This window comes from Anser cygnoides, chromosome 1 (genome assembly GCF_040182565.1).
Source record: "Anser cygnoides isolate HZ-2024a breed goose chromosome 1, Taihu_goose_T2T_genome, whole genome shotgun sequence".
NCBI lineage: Eukaryota > Metazoa > Chordata > Aves > Anseriformes > Anatidae > Anser > Anser cygnoides.
Window position 1 is genome coordinate 178,354,860 of NC_089873.1, and position 24,878 is coordinate 178,379,737.

The window sequence follows — 24,878 nt, forward strand, 5'->3', positions numbered from 1 at the left end:
TGGCTGTTCTGAAGCTTAAGAAGCTTTCCACTTCTTGTAAACTGAAGTGCCGAGGTACTAACAGACCAACTCCTGGTCTTATCCCGGCCATCAGAGTGATTCCAAAGAGTGCTTATCAATATGGTGTTAAGTGCTTTATATATTGTGTGTATACATAAATATATACATATATACATAAAATATTAGATATATATAAAACATTATATATATATACATACATAAAAAATTGGGCAGCTTCTGGACTCCTCTCACAGAAGCCAGCCCTGCAGCCCCACTGCTATCAAACCCTTGCCACATAAACCTAGTACACAAGGAATAACCTGCTCTTAAACATGGGAGTTACTAGAGGAATAGTCTCTGGCTGCTGACCTGCTGCATTTACACTTTGGTGTCTTTGCAGCTATTTTACACAAGTAGTTTGATTTAAGCTACTACACAGTAAACCTATTCATATTACAGTCATGCTATATAATATGGGAAAGAAAAAATATTTTCTTCTTACTCTTTATTCTTAACAAAGGACATTAAGGAATTGTCAGTTTGCAGTCACCACTGTGATCTGGTTTGTTGTATTGCCAACCTGTATGTCCTTTTGGTGAACTTTCACAAGATTTTGTGGTGCAAAATAGGAAAAAAAATACAAAGTTATATTTAAGTTAAAAGAAATGTTTTTAGTGTGATTTCTTAGGGTACAGAAATACACATCATAAGGCAGGTTCTTTCTGCAGGTTCTGACAGAATTGACAGACTCACAAACAAGGGTGGCTGGACCCTCATCTCTGCTCAAAGGTGAGTGAGGAATCTCCCCCTTGCCCCTGAATTTCCCCTACACAACAGATATGATGCTCTGGGGCCCAGAAAACGAGAGAGTGTCAACAACAATGGTAATGATTAAGACCCAGGAAAGGGCAACTGCAAAATGGTAGGCCAGCAAGCCACTTGTACAAGAACCAGCGCCACAAAAAAAGCATGGAGGGTATTGGTAATTGGAGATTCCTTTCTGAGAGGCACTGAGGTGCCTATCTGCTGCCCAGACAATCTCTCAAGAGACGTTTGCTGCCTGCCTGGGGCCCATATTCATGACATCACAAAGAGACTACAGAGCTTGGTCAAGCCGAAGGACTGTCACCCATTCCTGCTCTTTCACATAGGGACGAATGAGGCCACAACAAAGAGACTCAGAAACATCAAAAGGGAATTTAAGTCCCTTGGAAAGATGCTGAAGGGATCAGGAGCACAAGTAATGTTCTTCTAAATCCTCCCAGTCGGAGACTGAGACCCAAGGAGGATGCGGCATACAGATCAGGTGAATGATTAGCTGCATAGCTGGTGCCATGTTCAGGGGTTGGGGTTCTGTGATCTTGGGCATGCTTTTGAGAGACTGGGCATGAGATGTGGGCCCATGTGAACCATTTGAGGTTCAACAAGGCCAAGTGCAAGGTACTGCACCTGGGTCAGGGCAATCCCAGGCATGAGTACAGACTGGGTGAAGAATTAATTGAGAGCAGCCCTGTGGAGAGAGATTTGAGGGTTCTGGTGGACAAAAAGCTCAACATGAGCCAGCAGTGTGCGCTAGCAGCCCAGAAGGCCAGCTGCATCCTGGGCTGCATCAAAAGAGGTATGACCAGCAGGTTGATGGGGGTGATTATCCCCCTCTACTCTGCCCTTGTGAAGCCCCACCTGGAGTACTGCATCCAGGTCTGGGGCCCCCAGAACAACCTTTGAGTTAATGTTTGAGTTCATCTTTGTCCTCTTCCCTGGACAAGAATTTCAGCCAGTGGTGTTAGAATATAGTCTAAGGAGTCATCATAAGATGACCTCCAGATGTCAAGCTAGCTCGCTGAATGGTGTAGAAAATAAGTCTCATGTTATTGATACCTATGCATTATGTAGTCATTTCACATCACTTAAATACCAGGTATGTATGCTAAGCTTCTCATATAGATTGTTGACAGACCTAGTCAACAAAGATATGCAGGTATCTCCAGAAAGCAAGACAAATCAATTTATCCCATCTGTTTTACACATCTATGTTCAAAAAAGAGTTATTGGAATGGACATGAATTTTAATTATTTTTCCCAATTAAATAAGCCTAGATGAATACATCAAATTTGTTTATTTTTAGGTGAACTAAAGGCAAAAGATAAATTCCAGACCCAGCTCTTAATTAATTACAATCAAATTTTAACTTGAACTGGAGCAATTCTTTTTTATTATTATTATTTTATTATTATTATTATTTTAATACCTGTCACTATACCATGACACTTTTTTTAAAACTACACTATGCTAGGGAAATTTGATTCTTTTTTTTTTTTTTTCCTAAGACAATTACCTCCTTAAAATACAAAGAAAAAAACTTCTTTGAGTACAGAGAGAAAGCAAAAAAAGAGAACTAAACCATGGCATATATGGTCATGTTCCAAATTTTTGACAGAGGCTACTGAAATGGAAAGAAAATATTTTATTGTGATGTGTTTGTAAGGCAACACATAATTTACAACTAGCTATGCTAAATCTGAAAAATATACATCCATCTATCTATCTATCTATCTATCCATCTATTTATTTAAGAAAGGATACACGATATTAAATCTAAGATAAAATCTCCCGGACTGTCTGATATCTGTTTGAATGTGCTATAAATTTATCACAGAATGAATGAGAAATGGAAAAGAATGCTTCAGGTCAGATAGTATACAAATTGCTATTGCAAATTAGTTTTCCATTTTACAGTATCTTTTTCCATCAGTTTTGCTAACTCCAAAATACTTTGTGTTGATTTAATGTTGGTTGTTTTATATATATAAATATACATATATGTACAAACACAGTCAAACAAACATATGGGGGTTTTCAGCACAGTGCTTTCAAGCTAGGGTATTTGGCAGTTCTCTTCTCCGCCTACATTCAGGCTGTTCTATATAATGGGCTTAAATCTCTGTTCAGTACAGTAAATTACAGCAGCTTCAGCCTGAACTACTTAAATTTAAACCCCTTCTTTTCATTTCTCTTTTGACTATTTATGATTTCTTTCATTTATACACACATAAACACAGTCTCACACTCTCCTAGGCCTTGTCTCTCCTGTCACGAAACCAACAGAGAGAAATACACATATAAGAGATTTTTCAGTTGTTTGAGATTCTTAAAAACTCTTCTCACAGAAAGCCTTCTGCATCCACCCCACTTTTTTTAAGTTAGGTCAGTACCACCTCAGCCTACTTTTCATCTGCAGAAAGGGTCAAAGGCTGTGGTGCTAGGGAAGGAAGAGCAGGTAGCCAGGGAAAACTTATGTGAGGAAGAAGGAGAAATGGAGTGAGTTCTGTTTCAGAGCTTTGAGGGGCCAGAGAAATGGCTTTGGATATTGGCAGTGAGGTTTCTCAAGAGCAAGAGGGTACATGATTACAGAGTAGCATTAAGATGTTGCTTCCCTCACAAATATTGCCAGAACTCTGTAGATGTTATATGAACATTTCCAAGTTCTGTTTAAAACTGGATGTTGTGATTCTGAAATGAGAAGATACTGTGATTAGGGATAGCAATTGTCAACTTGTGAGTAAGCAAAGTAAGTAAGTACTGTCAGACATCCTCCATTTGTGTTTCCATACATACATCTTTTTCATCTTTTCTTATTTAAGTTCTCCTAATCAGAATAAATATGGTAAGTAAATATGTACCATGGTGATTATGCGTGGCATATTATGAAGAGAGATCAGATTAGATCAAGCATAATTTCTGAAGTCCAAGGAAAATATGGTAAATATGGTTATTAAAATGTGCAGTGTCATGAAACTAGACCATGAACAGGGACATATAGCAAGATTATAAAAGTTAACAGTTTTAATTGTCCTTTTTTTTTTTTTTAATGTTCATTAAACAATAAAAAATAGGTCAAATTCAGTGCTTTTTATGGAAGAGTAATTTCTTGGATTGAAGAGTGGGACTATGTAAATATGCAACAGTGATATTGTTGCTACTGACAATGTTGATATTAAGATGTAGCTATCCTCTAGCTGGGGCTTTAGAATACTTTATCCTTCTGAAAACTATATATAATTTTCTTTTTAAAGATATATGTAAATGGTATACAAATGATTAGAAAAATACTGCACTGAATTATAGACATAGGTTAGAAAATACAGTTTCTATTAATTTATTCTATTGTAAGTATAAACACTGAGGCAAAATTAGTTCTCACTGAATTTTTCCTCACTGGATTACTTGGTACTAAAAACACTTTTGTTTACCTCTCCTAATTCAAATAAATGTTGCAGTTATAGTCCCCATTTTAAAATACAGATGCGAACTATTGAGCCTATGGCAATTCCATAGACTGGGAATTAAGTTTAACATATTTGTAAGCTTGTGGGTGTATGTATGTGTTTTCATGTGTATGCATATGTGTGTTTGTGTGTGTACAGATATGTATGTGTACATTTTGTAAAATTTTAAGCAGAATAAATGAGGAACTGGAAATTACCACAGGTATAGTCAGTTGCTACCTGCTTTCTGGAGATAGTCACCTTGCAAGAGGAATGTTACAATAGAAGGCTAACCAGGCTCTTCTGCTGTAAACATCTGCTTACATTAGTTAAGCTCATCAACAGAAGTTTGGTGCAATTAATGTGTGCAGCTTTAATGAAACATACAAAACAGTAATTGCAGCCATAATTATAATATAATTAAATTGCAATCATATAATTAAGCTACATAAAAACTTTGCCTTTGAAACAACTCAAAATAGCACTCTACCTTTTTTGACATCTCATATCTACTCCTCCAAAACTTTTTCTTGCAAATATACAGGCAATACTACAAACTTAGTAGGGAAGAAGAAGAAAAAGAAAAAAAAACTTATTCAGTTTACATGTCAATCTCGCATGGTATTATGTCAATTTAATTTTTACTGCATGCAAGTGAAGATACACTACTTATGGCTGTGGTTTTGTAAAATTTCATTAGGAAAGCAAGTATGGGTCTGGCCAACACTTAGGTGTGTCTAAGGAGATGTCAGATGCTGCACAAAACGATACTACAGACTCCATAAACAGTGTTTTCCAAGTTGATCTCACAACAATGTTAAGTGGCACTGTGATTGGTACATGCTACCATTGGAAGATAAGGCAGGATATCTACTGTCATTTATGGATACCAAACAGTGCTGTATTAGTAGAGAAGGAAATATATATATATATATATATATTGAAGGAGTCAGAACGCCTGAAAGGAAACGTTATTGTTCATTTGGACTATTTAATTTGTCCTCCTAGCTGCTTAGAGACTTGTCCATCTGTGTTCTTCATGGAGAAAGATTAATTTCAAACAGAGGAAAAGGAAATTTGTTTGTTTTGTTATCGTCTCCCATGTTTTACCAGAAATACAATATGTAAATGAATATTTTTCTTGTGGGCATTTCTCTAATGTACAATCACATTGTTTGGGACGTTTTAATTTGTTAACTAGATTTGGGTATAAAATGCATGACAACCTTTTCGCCGCTTCTGAACATAAAGCTTTGTTAAAAACAATACATACCAAATTTGCCAACATTTTGTTAAGACGGATTTTAACAGGGCAGTCTGGTTAGTGCTGAGCAAGGAGCAAATGGTATATTTTCTCTATAGATCTGCATTGAAATAATTTGGCATGAAAATCTGCTGTTGTTTATTTCTCCTGTTACCCTTCCCTTCCCTTCCCTTCCCTTCCCCCCCCTTCCCTTCCCTTCCCTTCCCTTCCCCCTTCCCCTTCCCCTTCCCCTTCCCCTTCCCTTCCCTTCCCTTCCCTTCCCCTTCCCCTTCCCCCTTTTCCCTTCCCCTTCTTTTCCCTTCCCCTTCTTTCCCCTTCCCCTTCCCCTTCCCCTTCCCCTTCCCCTTCCTCTTCCCCTTCCCTTCCCCTTCCCCTTCTTTTCCCTTCCCCTTTCCCTTTCCCTATTATTCTTTCCAACTGATTTGCTGTGAGTCACATACCTTAGCTTTGAACACAATTTTTATTTTATTTAAACAAGAAAACATAATAAATACTAGGATTTTTTTATGGCTTTGTACAAATCTATGAGCTGAAACAGGAAGAAAAGTCAGCTTTGCATAATGAAAGCACAGTTTATATCAGGTTTGAAACCCAGAAAATCATAAAATCTATTTATACTCTCAAACATTCAAGTAAGAAAATAGTTGTAGGAAGTTATAATACAAATGCAAATTTCAGGCCTTTGGTTCAAGTCTTCACTTCATAGGGAGTTTTGGTCAAAATACAAGAAGAATTGTAACAGGGTTAAAATACCTGGATAAGGCTCATTAGCACAATCTTCTACACTCTCCTTTTTTTTTTTTTTACCCCATCCCGTCTAACTTCAAACCTTAATTCATAAAAATTCTAGTGATTAAAGTTCCCCTCTATGTTTTGAGTTTTTTTATACGTAAGGCAGCAAACTATTTTCAGGTAGATATGCTGAGGATTAATTTAATGGTAAGGGTGAGACAGTCAATTAACTGGCACATTAAAAATACTTTTTTTTTCCCTTTTTTTTTTAATTTTGCTTATTTAAGCATTGTTTTTATTGCCTTCTTCACCTCTTCGTTTTACAACCTGTTTACATTCAAATCTATATTCCTGAATCTTTCATTCTCTTGATGAAAACTTGAAAATTATTCTGATACAAGTCCCTGGTTACAGCACATTTTCTCTGTAAAATATAAAAACTGTAATGATATTCTCATTGTAAATATAGCTTCTAAATAATACTGTAGAACATTAAAGAAACATGCACTACTGAGCTAACAATGATTGCCGAGTTTTCCCTAAACATCTTCGTACCACCATATTTCTATTTTAACTTATTATCTATTCCTAACTGAACTACCAAAAGTATTAACTACAGTGACAAGCAAAATGAATGTCTATTCACAAGGAAATATTTATCCCTAGCTACCATAGACCCTTGTGATTATGACATCTTTGATTCATGGAGCTTACTTACCTGTGAAAAATATGAGTTTATCTCATCCTAAATCTGTTTTTCAAATGGTGTAGAAAATATTTTCAAACTCAGGTGTTTGTTTTTTTGTTTTTTTGTTTTTTTTTTTTGGCTTAAGAGTCCTACCTGCATTAGTAGTAGGAACCAGTAGCTCTCTTAACAAAAATATGTACTTCTCTTCAGTCTGCAAGTGGAACATTAAGGCAGTGAAATTTTAATTGATTTTCCAAGGTAACGTATATGAAGATAATATCTAGCAAGCATTTATACAAAAGACTTTGAGGTGTCCTAACACACTGTACGATATCTACTAGATATGCTTTCTCTCTTAGTGCTAGCTGATGATGAAAAAAATAATATTTTTGAAAGTACCTAAGTATAATACATTTCACAAGTATTTTTCATACAAATGATTATATTTATTTACAAGATGAAATTAAATGTGATGTAGTGTTTTTACTAGTGTCACCTATTTTAAACAATGAGTATTGGTCCTGCTTTCGATACGAAAGCAAACAAAATAAATTTAAAGGCACATTAGTCATTTTGTATGTGCTAATGTTTGCTCTCAGGACCTGATCTGAACATATTTTGGGGAAGAGTCTTTTTGTTATCATCAGCAACCAGCTATTAATAGAGACCAACCACTAAAATAAACATTCATAAAATGTGCACAGGATATGGTGGCTTCACACTGATGGACAGCTAAGTTCCACCATACTGCCCTCTGACACCCCCCCCCCCGCCCCCCCGAAGGAGATGGGGAGGAAACATGGTGGAAAAAAAAGCTCACGGGCTGAGATAAGGACAGGGAGATCACTCACCAATTATCATCATGGGCAAAACAGACTCAGCATAAGGAGATTAATGTAATTTATTCCTATCACTACCAGACAAGAACAGTGAGAAACTAAAAGCAAATTAAAAACACGACCCCCCCATCCACCCTCTTCTACCTCATCCTCTCAAGTGGTGCAGGGGAATAGGGAATGGGCACTGAGTACAGTCCCTAATGCTTTGTCTTCACCATTCCTTCTTTCTCACTCTCTTCCCCTGCTCCAGCATGAGGTCCCTCCCACAGGGTGCTGTCCTTCCCAGAGCCCTACATGGACTTCCCACAGAGAACAGCTTTTCAAGAACTGCTCCAGTATGGGTCTTTACCATGGGGTCCATCCTTCAGGAACGGACTGCTCCAGCATGGGTCCCCCATAGCCTGCAGCTCCTGCCAGACCACCATGGCCTCCCTTCGATAGCCTGCAGTTTCTGGCCTAGAATCTGTTCCTGCAGTGTGGTCTCACTGCAGCCTCCTTCAGGCCAGATCCACCTGCTGTGGCCTGAGGGCCTCTACAGGCTGCAGCGTGGAGATCTGCTCCATGTGGGACCCACAGGCTGCAGGGGGACAGCCTGCTCCACCAGGGGCCTCTCCACAGGCCACAGGGGAACTTCTGCGCCATGCCTGGAGCACCTCCTCTACCTTCTTCTTTACTGACCCTGTCTGCAGGTTTGTTTGTCTGCATTTTCTCACTCCTCACTCCCAGCTGCTGTTGTGCAGCAGGTTTTTCACTTTCTTCAATATGTTCTCACAGAGGCACAACCAGCATTGCTCATTTATATCAATTCATCATCTCAGTATGAAATGCCTGCATTTATACCAGTGCATCAGCTCTTCATTGTGTTTCACTGTTGTTATTTAATTTTTCCATGAATTTTTCCACCCTGGATGGGCGGTGAGGATGAATTAGTGTGTGAATATCATAGAATCATAAAGGCTAGATTACTTCAAATTTTAACAGAAAGTTTCCTTTGTCTTTCAAATAGTTTGCTAACCACCTTTTCCAGAATCACAGGTAGCAGTGTTTTATTGCATTATTTGTTCTCTAAGGTAACATTAGCAGTACATGTTCCAGCATGGAGTGAAATTCCTCCAGTATATTTCATCTGGTTTTATTCGCTCTTCCTTTGCTATCTGACCATACTTCTGCTGCAAAAATTTTCATGAAATAATGTACTTTTAATAAAAAGGAAATCCTAACAAGACAACGTTCACAGGCCCAGATGAACCCATCTGAGGCCTTTAATAGTCTCACAGCAGGTGCTGAACTCTCTCCACTGAAAGGAGACTATGGCAGGTAAGTAGCTGGAGTTAGGTAAAATTAAACTTTATTTAACATCCAGGTTTCCTTTACTGTTGTTTTAAAATTCTCGTGATTCATAACTTACCCTATACAAGACTAAATCCCAAATAATCTCATGTAATATAATGAACATCAGGAGGAAAAACTTCTAAGTGTGTGGTGTTTTTTTTTTCCTAGTGTTTAAGTTCTGCATTGTATTTTTTTTTTTTTACTCTATTTCCAATGTAATAAATGTATAAATAATTTGTCCTCAGATTAAAATAATCCTAGAATCATAGTATCACAGAATGGCTTGGGTTCAAAGGGACCTCAAAGATCATCTAGTTCCAGGCCCCCTCCCATGGGCAGGGCCACCTTCCACTAGATTGCTCAAAACCCCATCCAGCTTGGCCTTGAACACTTCCTGGGATGGGGCTTCCACAGCTTCTCTGGGCAAACTATTCAAAGTCTCTCATTCTCTTGGTAAAGAATTTCTTCCTAATATCTAATCTAAATCTATCCTCCTTTAATTTAAAATAGTTGCCCCATGTCACGTCACTTTACTCCCTAATAACTTTCTTCAGCCCCCCCTTTAATTACTGGAAAGCCACTTTAAGGTCTCCCTGGAGCCTCCTCTTGTCAACAAAGCCCATGGCTCCTATGACTGGAGTGTTGGAAGGGGAGGATACAAATTCTTTAGGAAGGACAGGCAGGAGAAATAAGGAGGGGACATCACTCTCTATGTCAGTGAGCAGCTGGAATACATAGAGCTCTGCTTGGGGATGGATTAGAAGCTGACAGAGAGCTTACGGGTCAGCGTTAAGGAGAGGACAGGGACAGGTGACATTATAGTGGGGGTCTGCTACAGATGAGGCCCTCTACAGACAGAAAGACTTTTTACAGACAGAGACAGATTATTTCAATTCAATCTTTGCTATTAATATGGTCCTAGCTCTTCAGATGAGTGCTAATTATGTCCGAGGAACTAATTCTGTTTCTGTTACTAATAGGAATGATAGGGATGAAATATAGTAATGTTATTCTGGCATATTTATGTAGCAATTTTATTTCATTTTATTTTGTTTTATTTTATTTTATTTTATTTTATTTTATTTTATTGCTTTACAGCGGGGTACTTGTTTTATTCATGCATGAATAACATATTATTCAGTTATCCTATTTTCAAGGCTATCAGTAATTCAAAACATGAATTTTAAAGCCAAAATATTTTCTTCTGGACCTCAAGGAAATTGGGTTGTATCAGTACTGTTAAAAGAGAATGTAGGCCCATACACATTTATGACTTACAGGCCATATGTTATAATTCTCATTGACATTCTCTTTGAGGCAGCTTACTTTGTTGAATTTTGGTACTTTAAATATGTTCTTTAATGTTCATAAATCCATGATGACAAAGAAAGGAAAGGCTGGCTTCATAAAATTACTCCATCATTATGTGGTTCCAGTGAAGCTGTGCATGTGCAAAGAACAGTTCCAATCTCTTAAATCTGTACATCTCATCATACTACTATCAGCAGTGGTCATCTGCACTGGAATGCCCAAGGAATTCAAACGTAGGAAGCTTTAGATCTTTATTAAAAAATGGTGGCACTGATATATTTAAGAAACTGTAACATGAGCAATTATATATGGAGAGACTTGACAGTTTTAAACTGTAGTTAGGAAACATACCCCACAGGAAATAATTCTGGTTTTATGTCATTTTTCAGTGAAATGTAGACAACAAGATCCTGGAGCTAACCAGGGCAACAGTGCAATGAACCTTTGGTTCTCCTGTTCCACACATGGAACAAGTAAATGGACTTCTGTAACTCAACAAGTACTGAATTTTGTACTTGTTAGGAAAATGCCTGCAATACAGAGTTCGGTAATACTACATTTTTAAGACAGACTGACTGTTCAAATAGTTTGACATTGACAAAAAGCAAACAAACAAAAAAAAAGAGAATTCAATCATAAAATGTCAATAGAAAAAATAAGTTCAGATCCTTGTAGGAAGTGGATAATTCTCAAAACAAAACAAACAAACAAATAAAAAAAAACCACATATATTCATTTCAAATAATCACTATGCTGAAATACTAAATAATTATGAAAATTTCTCATCAGACTTCCCTCTCTTAACTGTATATCATCATAATCTTAATCCTTACCCTATAATTTTTACATTATATTTTTTTCTGTAACTCCATGATGTATCTGTTACAATTTACTTTTCCTGTCAGACTAGTGAATAATCATCCATAATCAATAGTTAAATCTGCAATCAAGAGACACATGTTAAAAATGAAATATTTATCCTATTGTAGTAAATATCTCACCATACTGTTATAGTCTAAGAGCAACAACAACAACAAAAAAAAACAACTTATTAAAAATAACATAATAAATATTTCTTTTAAAATATTTACAATTACATGCAACTTTCTGCATCACAGAAGTTGAACAGGCAGTGCAGAGAACGCAACATATTCAGTGATATTTTCAGCTTGATATAATAAAATAATAAGCCAAATTCTTAGTGAAAAATCGAAGTCTAAAGCCACAAATGCATTTAGAAAAGTTTTTCTCATTTAAATCAATGGGAAGCAGGTCTACATTTACCTATAATTTAGTACACATACAGTACATTTTAGTTCTGTTTGCCATCTGATGTTAACCACTGCAAATCATTAATATGCAAGATCAAAAAGATTTTCCATTATTACTCCTTATGATGATCTTTACTGAACTCTTTGTTTTCCTCTAAAAATATATATTTGAATAAATGGAGTTGGTAATGTGTGAAAAAGTGCCTCTTCCAATAAAATTAATAGCATATTATTCATTAAAAAAAAAGAAAAAATAAAGAAAATGTTTAAATAATAAAAGTAACTTCCCTTAAAAACATTCACTCTTTATAACAAAACAACAAAATAATAAATAAATAAATAAAAGAAATAACAGGAATGCAAGGAAAATTACTATTAATGGATGACCTAAAACTTCTCTTGTTCTTCTGCCAACAACAGTGGAATTGAAAAGACTTTGTCACATTCTCTAGACACATTGACTGTGAATAAAACATATACCTTAAATATTTGAGGAACCAGTCAAGTATTAGAACTGATGTGATATAATTGACTTTGAAGGCTTGAAGAGGAACTTAGACCATTGTAGCTAAACAGAAAACAGTCTAAATGAGTCAGAGGAGTAAAATCACAGTAGTAAAATGCTATCTTAAATGAACAACCATTCTTTATAAAGCATGCATGCACAAATATTTCCTATGATTAGTTACCTTCAGTGTATTCATAAAGTACCCAAAAATCTGAGAAACATAAACTCAGTTGAATTTGTGTTTATTAGATAAACAAAGTCTCCAAACCTTTGTGGCCTAGTTAGACAATTTGCATGGCTCTAATTTGACATTCTGGACTATACAGTGCAGAGAGAGAAATTGTTTTGAGGCATAAATTATATAATTGCATTAGAAGATATTTAATGCTTTAACAATGCCATTTTCTTTATAGTGGTTATAGAAACATCCTAAGATGGCTTTCTGCTTGAAAGATTCTGGGATGTAGATCCTTTCTAGAAGAAGAAACTTTCAAATTGTCCTGTAGTGTGTATATTAACAGTAGTGAGGAACCCTTCTTCCATGTTTTCTATTCTATCCTGTTCAGCATGCAAATCTGTTTTTTGTTTTTTTGTTTGTTTGTTTTTGTTTCAGTTGCTGATCTGTTCTTAGACATCTAACACCCTCCATTCGGTCCTGGTCAAGGCACAGATTTAAAAGGCTAATCACAGTATCACAGTATCACAGTATCACAGATTTCTAGGTTGGAAGAGACCTCAAGATCATCGAGTCCAACCTCCTACCTAACACTAAGTACTCCACTAAACCATATCGCTAAGCTCTACATCTATAAACGTCTTTTAAAGACCTCCAGGGATGGTGACTCCACCACCTCCCTGGGCAGCCCGTTCCAATGCTTAATAACCCTTTCGGTAAAGAAGTACTTCCTAACATCCAACCTAAAACTCCCCTGTCGCAACTTTAGCCCATTCCCCCTCGTCCTGTCACCAGGCACGTGGGAGAACAGACCAACCCCCACCTCTCTACAGCCTCCTTTCAGGTAACTGTAGAGAGCGATAAGGTCGCCCCTGAGCCTCCTCTTCTCCAGGCTGAACAAGCCCAGCTCCCTCAGCCGCTCCTCATAAGACTTGTTCTCCAGACCCCTCACCAGCTTGGTCGCCCTTGTCTGGACTCGCTCGAGCACGTCCATGTCCTTCCTGTAGCGAGGGGCCCAAAACTGAACACAGTACTCGAGGTGCGGCCTCACCAGAGCCGAGTACAGGGGCACAATCACTTCCCTAGACCTGCTGGCCACACTGCTTCTTATGCAGGCCAGGATGCTGTTGGCCTTCTTGGCCACCTGGGCACACTGCTGGCTCATATTCAGCCGACTATCAACCAGTACTCCCAGGTCCCTCTCGGCCAGGCAGCTTTCCAGCCACTCATCTCCCAGCCTGTAGCTCTGCTTGGGGTTGTTGCGCCCCAGGTGCAGGACCCGGCACTTGGCCTTGTTGAACTTCATACAGTTGGCCTCAGCCCATTGGTCCAGCCTATCCAGATCCTCCTGCAGAGCCTTCCTGCCCTCGAGCAGATCGACACACGCACTTAGCTTGGTGTCATCTGCAAACTTACTGAGGGTGCACTCGATCCCCTCATCCAGATCATCGATAAAGATATTAAAGAGGGCCGGCCCCAGTACTGAGCCCTGGGGGACACCACTAGTGACCGGCCTCCAACCAGATTTGACTCCATTCACCACAACTCTCTGGGCCCGGCCATCCAGCCAGTTTCTAACCCAGCGAAGCGTACGTCAGTCCAAGCCCCGAGCAGCCAGTTTCTTGAGGACAATGTTGTGGGGAACTGTGTCAAAAGCCTTAAATGTAACAGTTAGCCTGAAATGTAACAGTTAGCCTGAAATATCCTTGGTTTTCACTGGAATTTGACCCGCAAATAATGAAATGAGACTACCTCATGGACAGATGCGCATACAGGAGCCCTGATGAATCTGCAACATTTGGAAGAGGGGATAGGAGGGGAGGGGAGAGGGAGGACAATTAAGAGACATTATATGTACTATGCATATTGTGCACACATACATTGATCACTGATAATTGAAGGATATTAAATTAACAATTAAGTGTAAGTTAAGTGTCCTGTGTTTATTGCCTCACATACATTAACAACTCATTGTATGGAAGGGTTGGAGACTGACTAGCATACAGATAATTGTTCAAAGTGAGACATTATTTCAGAATTTATCTGAAACAACAAAAACTGTGAATCATTTGATTTGCAGCACTAAGCAAAAGAATGAATATGGTAAAATAATGAAGATAAAGGTAAAAAACACAAGCTGTTCTGAAACAAACAAACAAACAAAAATCTTCAGGTTAACTTTCAAATTTTGTTGTTGTTCTTTCTTTCTTTTGCATTCCTGTCCAGAAGAAATAATGGACTAGGCCATGGCTGGTTATAGATGGTCTAAAAGTATAATTTGAAACAAAAATAATCCAGCTTTTCCCATAATTAAAAAAAAAAAAAAAGTGGTCCTGAAGGTCTGTGAAAGGAATCTGTCCCTCATTAATGATTCTTTACATAGAAAGCAGTGTTAAACTCAGGAGTAAGACTAGACTGACATACAAGGGTTGCTTGTTATACCTTTCCAATTCCTTCATAAGGAATGTTTTGCTCTATTTACTTCACTTTTTTTTTTTTTCCCCACTTTTTTTTTTCTTTCTTTTTTCCACAATTAGGGTTCCACGGGACAATGTTTTTCTTTTGTGTTACAGCACAACAGTCAGAGCACTCAGGATGTGGTTAATGTTAAAACATTAACATTTGCTTACAATTGCTAATGCCACATCAGAGAAGAAACTTACTTATTATGTTTTATTGCCATATTACAACATTCAAAAAATACAGTTTTCTTTAAATATTATAGCAAAAAGTTATATAAATTATTCACATCGTCCTAAGTGAAGATTGCCTTTTTAACTCAATAAATACAATACAGCGTTTTCCAAAGAATCAGCATTTTTTTCCTCTTGAGTTGTCTGAATAAGACTTTGAATTCAGAGACCATCTAGCAAAATCATGCTTAGCTGTGAAAATAAGCCTGAGGATGCTCTGCCAACCATTACAACAAACTAGCTAAATCATTGAGTATAACCCGCAACAAAAAGGGTTCTAAATGGAAGACGATATGTGTTGGGATTCTTTTCCTGACTAGCAAAAATAGCAGCAGGACAGGGACAAATAGGTAAAAGAATAGATTTCCAAGAGCCGTACTATATTCTACAGATGAGTGAGGGCATCGTGTTATTCACTTTCTAATAACATTTTACAACATGCCTCTAGAGCTCTGTTTCTGAATATTTTATTTATATTGTAATATTAATTAAACATGTACAAACATACCCCAAAATAACATGCTCCCCCCCCTCCCCCGCCAAAAAAAAAAGGGGGGGGGGGGAAGGTGACTTAAAGTTACACACCTATTGCTTTTTCAAGGCATAAACTGCCACATGTTTGTGGTTTTATGCTTCAGACCTGACACTACATTTTCTCTGAATCATCTGGAGTTTAAAGTATAGCAATAGAGACAGGCAGAAATCTTTAAATTGGCTTTCTGTTGCTCTCAGCAGACAAATGGATTCCCATGGGCATCTTTATCCTGTACCTGCTTCACTGAATAAAAACACTGGACCTTACAAAGGAAGGCCAAATGCAGGTGGACATGCTTTCTTGTCTATGATTCTTCCACTTTCTCTTATTTGCTAAGATCTCAGTAGACCACTAACAGTCAGTTTACACAGTTTACAGAGCAATGTAATTACTAATTTTCTACTTATTCCTTTTTTTTTTTTTTTTTTTTTTTTAGAGATGCATATAAAATAACCAAGGGGAAGAAAAAAGAAAAAAAAATTCTAACATCTAAGCTCACAAAATCTTATAGTCTTGCTTAATTCTAAATATTCTAACAGTCTTGTTATCTAATTAAACTATTAATGGTGTTTAAAGTTAAGCCTGGTAATTGCAGAATCGTGATATAAATACCTATCTAAACATTCTTAAATATGCCTGAATAATATTTAGACCTGTTCATCAGTTCTAACGCTTAACACTCGGTATTTTACAATTACGGGCAAAACAGATGCAGCTTGGGGAAGATAAATTTAATTTATTGCCAATTAATAACAGAGCAGGATAATGAGAAATAAAACTCAAACAAAACAGAACATTTCCTCCCTTCTTCCCAAACTCAGCTTCACTCCTTCCTTCCTGACTATTCTGCCTTCTCTGTGGCTATGTCCAAAACCAGCTGTTTGATATGGGGCAGCCCTGGCCGCTCCTCTGTGAGGAGGACAAATAAATGTATTATGTATGTATTTATTGGTTTATTTACAAAAGTAGCACCACCCTGCTTGTTTCAAATGACTTTTTTTTTTTTTCCTAACCATAGCACGGAAGTGGGAAAGGTATCTGTTACTACAGGGAAGATGTATTTATTCAGAAGTAATGATCCTTTAGGCAGTGTGTCCCCCAGCTGCTAACATCTGAGGAAGGAAATCAAGCAAGAAAAGAGGAGAACAAAACCATAAAAGTATGGGCAGCAATGCAGCATACCTGTGCCATTATTGAAGATGAGATATCAACAGTGGGTAGAATTTCACTGCTGTGTTGCATTATGTTAGAGGTCTGTGGTGGCAAAGATCTTGCAAAGACACCAGATGAAAACCTCTGAGGTGAGGAGAAGAAATTTCTTCCTCAGTATTTCATAAACAGAGCTGTTACTTGCAGGGAATCACATTATGGCCTCTGTGCAGAGGGAGGACTGGCAACACGTGAAGGAGAGCAATGTTTTTTTGTCAAGTAAATGAGTGATGCAAAATGGGATAATGTTTTTAGTGTTCCAGTGAGAAGTATGTCCACATTTTCACCATTTCCCCCTGGTCATCCACTTTTTCTTGCCTGAGGGAAAAAAGGAACATTGTGTCTCTGCCTCTGAAGCAACTTTCCCTCACTGGGGAATGTCTCTCCATTTCAGTCTTTCCAACTGCCAATTCTTTATCGAGTGACTCTGGAAAAAACAAACCAATACAAAGGATTCCAGAAGGGCAGAAGAATCCCTTGAGTGTAAGTTTAATGCATGCTAGTACAAAAACAACAAACTTCACACCCCCACTCACTCCCCAAATAAATACTTTCAACGCAGAAACAGAGACTATCAGTCTGGATTTCAAGGGGGGGGGGGGGGGGGGGGGTGGGGAGGGGGGCAGTACACAGATCTCATTTCCTTCCTTTGTTGTGATACCGTGATGCTACATGCTGCCAGATCCTTCTCTTAAATTGCTCTCTAACTGCTAGATGCCCTCCACAAAGCTGTCACCAGAGAATAGTAAACACTAGGGTTGTTTTTGTTTGTTTAAGCTCCTGCTGTGCTGCTTGTCTCCAGTATCAAAGTGTTCTTTTCTCAGAACAAATTTATTTTAACATATTGTTCTCCCTTTCAAAGATTTTACTTGGTTCATATAACAAAATCTCCACAAACCATTGATTTATGGAAGGAAGTTACATTTGAAAAAAAAAAAAAAAAAAAAAAGGAAATTGCTGCTGAGATATAGATTCTCACACACTTAATCAGAAAGCAGAAACAGATATATTGGTAATGTATATTGATCCAGAATTGGTACTGTTAGCTTTTCTGGACTGTGCTACCGTGAACTGATATCATGGTCCATTTCTGTTACTTCCATAGCAGAATTAAAACTTTAAACCTTATGCTTTCAAACTTTCACAACAGGTTCTTCTTCCCACTTATTTCTATGCAGCTTAGTACAATGAGGATCAGTCTCTAAAGGAACTTTAAAGTTCTGCAAAAATATAATATATATGCCTATACATAAATATGAGTATATATAAATATAGTATATATATATATACTATATAGTATAAATATGTAACAGTATATATATATATAAACAGTAATGTCATTACTGTAGGCAATGTCTTGCAAAACCTCATTGTCAGAGCTAGCAATATTCCTTGTTCCATCTTTATGGAACCTGTGCATTTTCCTACTGTTTCAGTTTATGGAATATTAATAAATATGCAACACAATACAGTATACTAAAGTTACTAATAAAAAGTGAGGTCAACATTATTTAAAAACACAAAAAGAATGAGTAATCATTTAATAAGTAATTAATTGCTATATTGTGTTCATGAATATACACTATGGCATATCAAATACATTACCAAAAAAATGGAACCAGTAAGGAGATATACCCCAGAAAGGAATCATTTGCCCTATCTGCAGTTTATTCTTCATCTCATAAATGATGTTTACAAAGCAGTACTATTTATTAAAACTGTACTGAAAACCCACTATTTGATTCAGTCAACAGTATCCTTCCTTTCCAAAGCTTCAGGGCAAAGTATATCATTGTGTTCTAGCTTTATCATTCTTCTTTTTTTTTTTTTTTTTTTTTTTCAATTAACTCTTGCGTACTTTATTTGTGACTGACTCGTCACGTCAATATGATGAAAATGAATGTCATTAAACCTTCATTTTCACACAGAAATCCTGGAAAGCGAGACATCTTGCTTACAGTTCTAATTGTTTTAACATCACATCTTTCAGGACTTTTTCCTGTGTGTTTGATTCTGCAGTTTTTACTCAGCTTGAGTAGTATTATTCTTCTGAGTAGTGTTCTTCATACCCAAGCACCTTCTCTCACAACTAAGTGAAACTCAGCAGGAGTAAGGATTGCAGAACTGAGCAGTGCAAGTTTATTTCAAAAAGGCAAAGCAACTAGGCACAGATTCCAGTGAAAGGGAATACTAGCTTTGCTTATCTCACATTTGCCTTGCATACGCAGCCACCCTTCACACACCCATACCCATTGCTCTGCAGCTCTCAAGTCTCTCAAGTACATAATAAACAGAGTTCTAGGGAGTTGGAAACAGCCAATTCAGCTAATGCTGTAGGTGCGGTAAGGTTTTAAGCCAATGCACGTTGTTCAGGCTATTTCTAGAGTGGAAAAAGTAAAAGTTGAAGTGGCTGCAGAGGTTCCGTTTTGTTCTTGTAAGATAATTTTGTGCAGCAGTCTACGTTAAAGTTGCTAATTTAGACAAGCAAGCAAAAATGATTCATTAAGAATGAAAATAACATTGCCATATAGTTTATGTATAGTATTTTTCAGAAAGATTTAAGTCAATATGTCTTACAGGTCCCCTTTAAAGTTTATTGCAGTTAGATACCTAAAACCCAGTACATAAGGGAATCTATTCATATACATTTGACAAAAAGATAAGATTGCTCCTCTTCCATGAATATTAAAGACTATTACATAAACCAGAAAACTGATGAGAAGCTTATAGTTCCTCCAATAAATAAACTGGAACTAGTAGGAAATGTAAACTATAAGTAGTAAAAGTGAGAAAGCAGGATGATAAAGACCCATACTCAAATACCCAGCACAATACAGAAGTATCAGTGGACTGTTCTTCTGATTGCAGGATAATTAAGACATTTCAATGCAGAAAGTGTTTGGCTTCAGCTCTCATCACAAGCTCACTTGCCTCCATTGAGAACTACACTATGACAGCTTTATAAACTCAAAGATTCACATATCCATTTCCTGATGTCCAGAACTGTTCCCCAATTTCAACATGAATAATATTTCAACACCGAAAAAAAAAAAAGGATGATAGAAAACATTGTTTCCTTAAATGACCAGTTAATCCAAGCCTTATTTCACACACAGACCATGATTTTCAATGGAATTTCATGTTGCTTTGCTAAAATCCCACCCCCAAAATACTCTCTAGCACTCATCTTTGATCAGCAATAGAGTGTAAAATAAATATATACAATTGCAACCTTTGATTCATTTTGTTATTTGATTTATAATCAGAAATCAGGTATTTCTAACCAGATTCTTGGCAACTTTTGTAACCATTCATTTCTCATAACTCACATCATCTGGATTTGTCCTCCATAGTAAGATAGTAAGCTTTCATAGTATTGGATGTTCAACATTATACATTTAGACTGAAATTTACACCAGTGCCCAGCTTTTAGTTCCCTACTAGAAGAAATGGAAGTTTGGTCATGGGCTCCAATTTAGAGTGAATGCTGAAGTTGCTGCCTGATTTTTTTTTTTACCTGCTTCTTTAATATAACCTTGCAACTACAACTTACAGCTTTATTCACAATCTACTAAGTATATTAATTAATCAGCATTTTATGAACATAGCACTTTGTGGGTTTTGTTGCTTAGCAACAGAACTTCCTTCAACAAGAGGCTGTATCTAGAGTCCTTTAACCAGCTTTCATCTTTCATGGTATTTTGAAATTTATTTAATCCTTTACTTTTAGAAAAATAATGCAATTTCTAATTTAGAAGGATAAATTCTTCTATTTATTTGCTTACTTCCAATTTAAATAATAAAATGACACTTAGGAATGAATATAGCTGTACACATTATGTATTGTAAATAAGTACAATAAAATCCAAACACCAATAAAGTAATCACATAACAGGAACTCAGTCAGGCAGATGTCAGCAGTTCTCTCCATTGCTGTGGAAAACATACGCTCAGGCTTTCCCTTTCAAATCTGTATATATATATATATATATATATATTTTTTTTTTCCATCTCTTGACACAAGCAATAGTGTAGTAAATTATACTTCAGTGCAAACTAAATTCCAAAATTGAGAACAGGACCGTTGTCATTTACAGACATTTTAATTTCTAATTGTTGTTAAAATATATGTTTCTCAGTCTGTGAACTAATGTATTCTGTAGTACAAATAAAAGCTCTGTTTGGTGCATCAAGGTCCAGGCTTTAATTCCACTGTTTCCCATTCCAAAACTAATATTACTGTTAATATTAGTTCTCTATTTTATAAGTCTTATCACCCTAAAGCTAAATTTATCCTCAGTCAAGCAGATAATAATTTCAGAAGGTACCCTTTAACTTTTCAGCATTTGCAAGGAGTGTGCATCTTACCCCATATGACAGGCGTTCTCTTAAAACCTGTGTGAGACAGAAGGTTACTTTAAAATTGATAGGGTCTTTTCTAGAATTGTGTCTGCTTGATCTATGCTGCATAATGTTTTTACATCAGTACTAACCAAAAGTTTGGATTACAGCCTTTATTTTCATCAACAACTTCTGAAAAGGTTTTTGTTTTGTTTTGCTTTCCCTTTGGAGTGGCAGAAATCTGTTCTAATTTTTAATACAGATGAAAAGACAATCATGGAGAGAACAAAGTTACATTAAGATGAAATATGACCCAGAAAGCTTTTGTAATGATTTCTTTTGGTATCTCTCCTCCTTCAGATGCTCACTGTTTCTGCTCTTCATACTTCATTTTCAGTCAGAACATTGTGAAAGATTGAGAGAAAAAAGCGTAAGTCTTAAAGGCTTTTCCGATTTTCACTTGAACAATCTTGTTCCTCACAGCTATTCTGATAATGTCACAGGGTAAAGTCCTGAGGCCTCCAACTCAAGCACATGACATTAATACAGAAAACACTTCTCACAAATCCAATGTATTGCATGGAGATGATCATAAATAATTTATCCGTCTGCAGTATTCCCTGTGTTATTCTGTGGAACAACTGCTCAGGAGAAAGGACTTGTGCACATGGCTTTGTTGTGCAATTTTCATTTCAAAAGAGCAGCAAATGCACCATTTTTCAAATAATTCATTTTGCATGGTAACATCAGCAGCGCATAAGGTTTCTTAAAATGTTGATAGGATATAAATATTTTTCTTATTAGAGAATTATTTAAAATAACACCAACCGTAACACATTTTTAGATCTTCCAATCACTGCAATGCAGTGATCTGTAAAAACCCGTTTTGCAAACAAAGATGAAAAACAAACAAACAAACAAACAAAATCTAATTCAGATTTTGTAGCTGGGAGTCAATATCTCAAAATTTAGATTGCATATATATATAGAAAGGAAAGTAGTTATGTGGGGGTGGAAATTCTTTGAGTCAGACCAAATCTAAAGGAATAAATAACAATGTCAAAGAATTTATTATGGGATGAAGCCATCACAAGCACTGAGGTCTTTGACATCTCTCAAGTCTCCGACTGCTGATGTGGTGCCTCAGTGTCATTCTGTAGACCAACTGACTGCAGTTACCCAGTTTTGACTAGAATCTATCTTCCATGACTCTAGTAGGAGCTCAGAAACTGTATCCCAAATCAGGTGCCTGTAATCCGGAGATGAATCCTTCCTTAAAAGTGAATATTCTGTCACCATAATTTAAGAGTTAATGTAAGATATTTCAGCTTGCTTCCAGCTGTCTCTCCAGAAAGTTATCTCTCAATGGTCTCTCAGAGATCTCCTACTAGCCCTCTATGAACATTTTCGATATTCCAGTATAGTATAGCATAGTATAGCATAGTATGGCATAGTATGGCATAGTATAGTATAGTATAGTATAGTATATATTCCAATCTCTATATATTCTCATTTGACATGTCACCTGTGACTTAGGTGTAGGTAAATGAAGTCCACTGTAGTTAGACAGTCAAGAATAAAGAGAATAAAGAGGGGAAACGGAGATTTTAGTGTGACTCATTCCACAATAAGGTTGGCATTTCCTAATGGTAAATCATCCCATCGATGTTAAGCATTTGTGTTTCATCAATGACTACAGACAACCACCCTTTAGGAGGTCAGAGTTAGATGTGATTATTTTGTCTATAGGCTGATTTCTGAGCACCTTTTATCCATTCCATTGATGGCTCAATGGACAGGCCCTTGTCAAAAGTTCATGACACATTCATCTGCTTCTGCAGTCATCTGTTCAGTTTGAAATATCTGGAGACTACCTGTTTGTTTCTATTTTTAATAATCTCAGTCAGTATGAATACACTGTCCTAAACAGAAAAATCTCAACAATAAATTTAGGTTAACAGGAAAAGAAGAAAAAAAAAAAAAGTGTGAGATGTAAAACCAGTAGCAAACATGATGAATCTTTAAAAGTGCTATTTCAAGTTATTATAACATTCACTGGAGCTAGAAGCTGAGAAAAAGCTGCCTGTATGTAGAAGTTCCTTGACTTTTTTTTTTTTTTCTTAACAAATCTTTATCTCAGTCTCTAGCAAGTTCTGAATTATTGATTTGCATGTTGATAAAATCCACCCTAAAGTGAAAAAAAAAAAACGATAAAAAGATAAATTTGAATTGTAAATAATTTTTATTAAAATAATGGTTTAGAAAAATGAATAAAAATAATAACAACAACAAAAACACACAGAAGTTTAGTATGCAGGTAAATCATACTATACAAGATAATATCCTTTCATCTCAATAGCGTCTCTAACACTGAAGAATGAGATGAATACAGAGTTCTCAATTTGTGTGAACTTATTTGTGTGGGGCTCCTACCCTGTTTCTCTGAGATGTGTTGAGAAGGGCTGTGAACTACTTTCTTATTTTTGCCTTATTGATTTCTCCTAAAAGTTTACAAAAATTCCTTTTTACCTTACTTCCCTGAAGCATCATTATTTGAACTTAATCTTATCTGTGAATGCACTGGATACTAAATCTGAATGATTGGTACTTGTCTGTGATGCTGTGTTGCTGAAAAAATGGTTTGAACAAATGGCCATTGATTTTATCTTTTTATATTTTTTTGTCTTCTGTGGTGATTCAAAACATAAAATGTACCTCTATTCCATATTAAAAAAGATAGAAAAGGTCTATGCACACTGTGCACATGCACTGAATAATCTTTTCCTTTTGTTTATTAAATTCTGATGTGGGTAATAGTTTTAATTTAAATAATTTCATTCAAGAAAAATCTAGTGAAAAATATTTCCAAGGGCATCTCCTTCATCCTAGGAAGTCTCTGCAGTACAAAACACTCTAAACTGCAAGAAAATATTTATTACATTATTATAATTTGTTCTCTGGGATTCTTCACTGGTGGGTTCTCCACTACTGATGGCTGTCAGACATTAGACAGGTCTTTTTTTTTTTTTTTTTTTTTTTTTTTTCTCTAATCTAGCACAGTTTAATGACATTAAAGGAATTTACATCTACAGCTATTTTCTGAAAATTTTCTCAAATATAAAGTAGTGGAGAAACACCGCAACTCCTAGATTTTCTGTCTAGATTTTTAAAACCAAACAAAAAAATCTTTAGAACATGTTTTAGACTTTGCACATCATCGTACCTACTCTCTTCCTGAATGCATACAACCAGATAAAATGAGAGAATCACAATTTATGATGAAAACCATTATTTCTTGTTCACCTTTATGGTTGATAAGACTGTAGAAGTGTGCTTTCCTGTGCTTCCCTCTCACATTCTACTTTTCTTTCCTTTCACCAGGAGGAAAAGTTGTGTAATAGAACATCTGCATGGTAGAGAAATTATGATGTACCAAAAGGACACGGGCATCATTTGTAACTCATCCAAAGAAAGTGGGGGGGGGGGGGGGGGGGGGGGGGGTGCGCAGCAGAGGGCAAGTATACACAAGTAAAATCAAATGATTTTTGAGGGTGGAGTGGTACAATTAATCTTGTGACATTTTCTCTGCTAAAAACAAAGAAACATCCCATGTTTAAGCACTGAATTAATTGTTAAGAATGACTACAGTTTTCTATATTACATCTCCAGTTATCTAAACAAAATTTGAAAGGGGAAATGGCAACACTTTAAGGT

The 24,878-nt window shown here is 36.5% G+C and overlaps 1 long non-coding RNA gene across 1 annotated transcript; it reads left to right on the top strand.

Annotated features, from left to right (window-relative positions):
- Positions 1 to 865: 865 nt before the first annotated feature.
- LOC106034994 (uncharacterized) lies at positions 866 to 24,655 on the top strand. Its single transcript, XR_001206456.3, has 3 exons — positions 866 to 1,306; positions 21,525 to 21,594; positions 24,546 to 24,655. It is a non-coding gene; the product is annotated as an uncharacterized lncRNA (long non-coding RNA).
- The last annotated feature ends 223 nt before the right edge of the window (positions 24,656 to 24,878 follow it).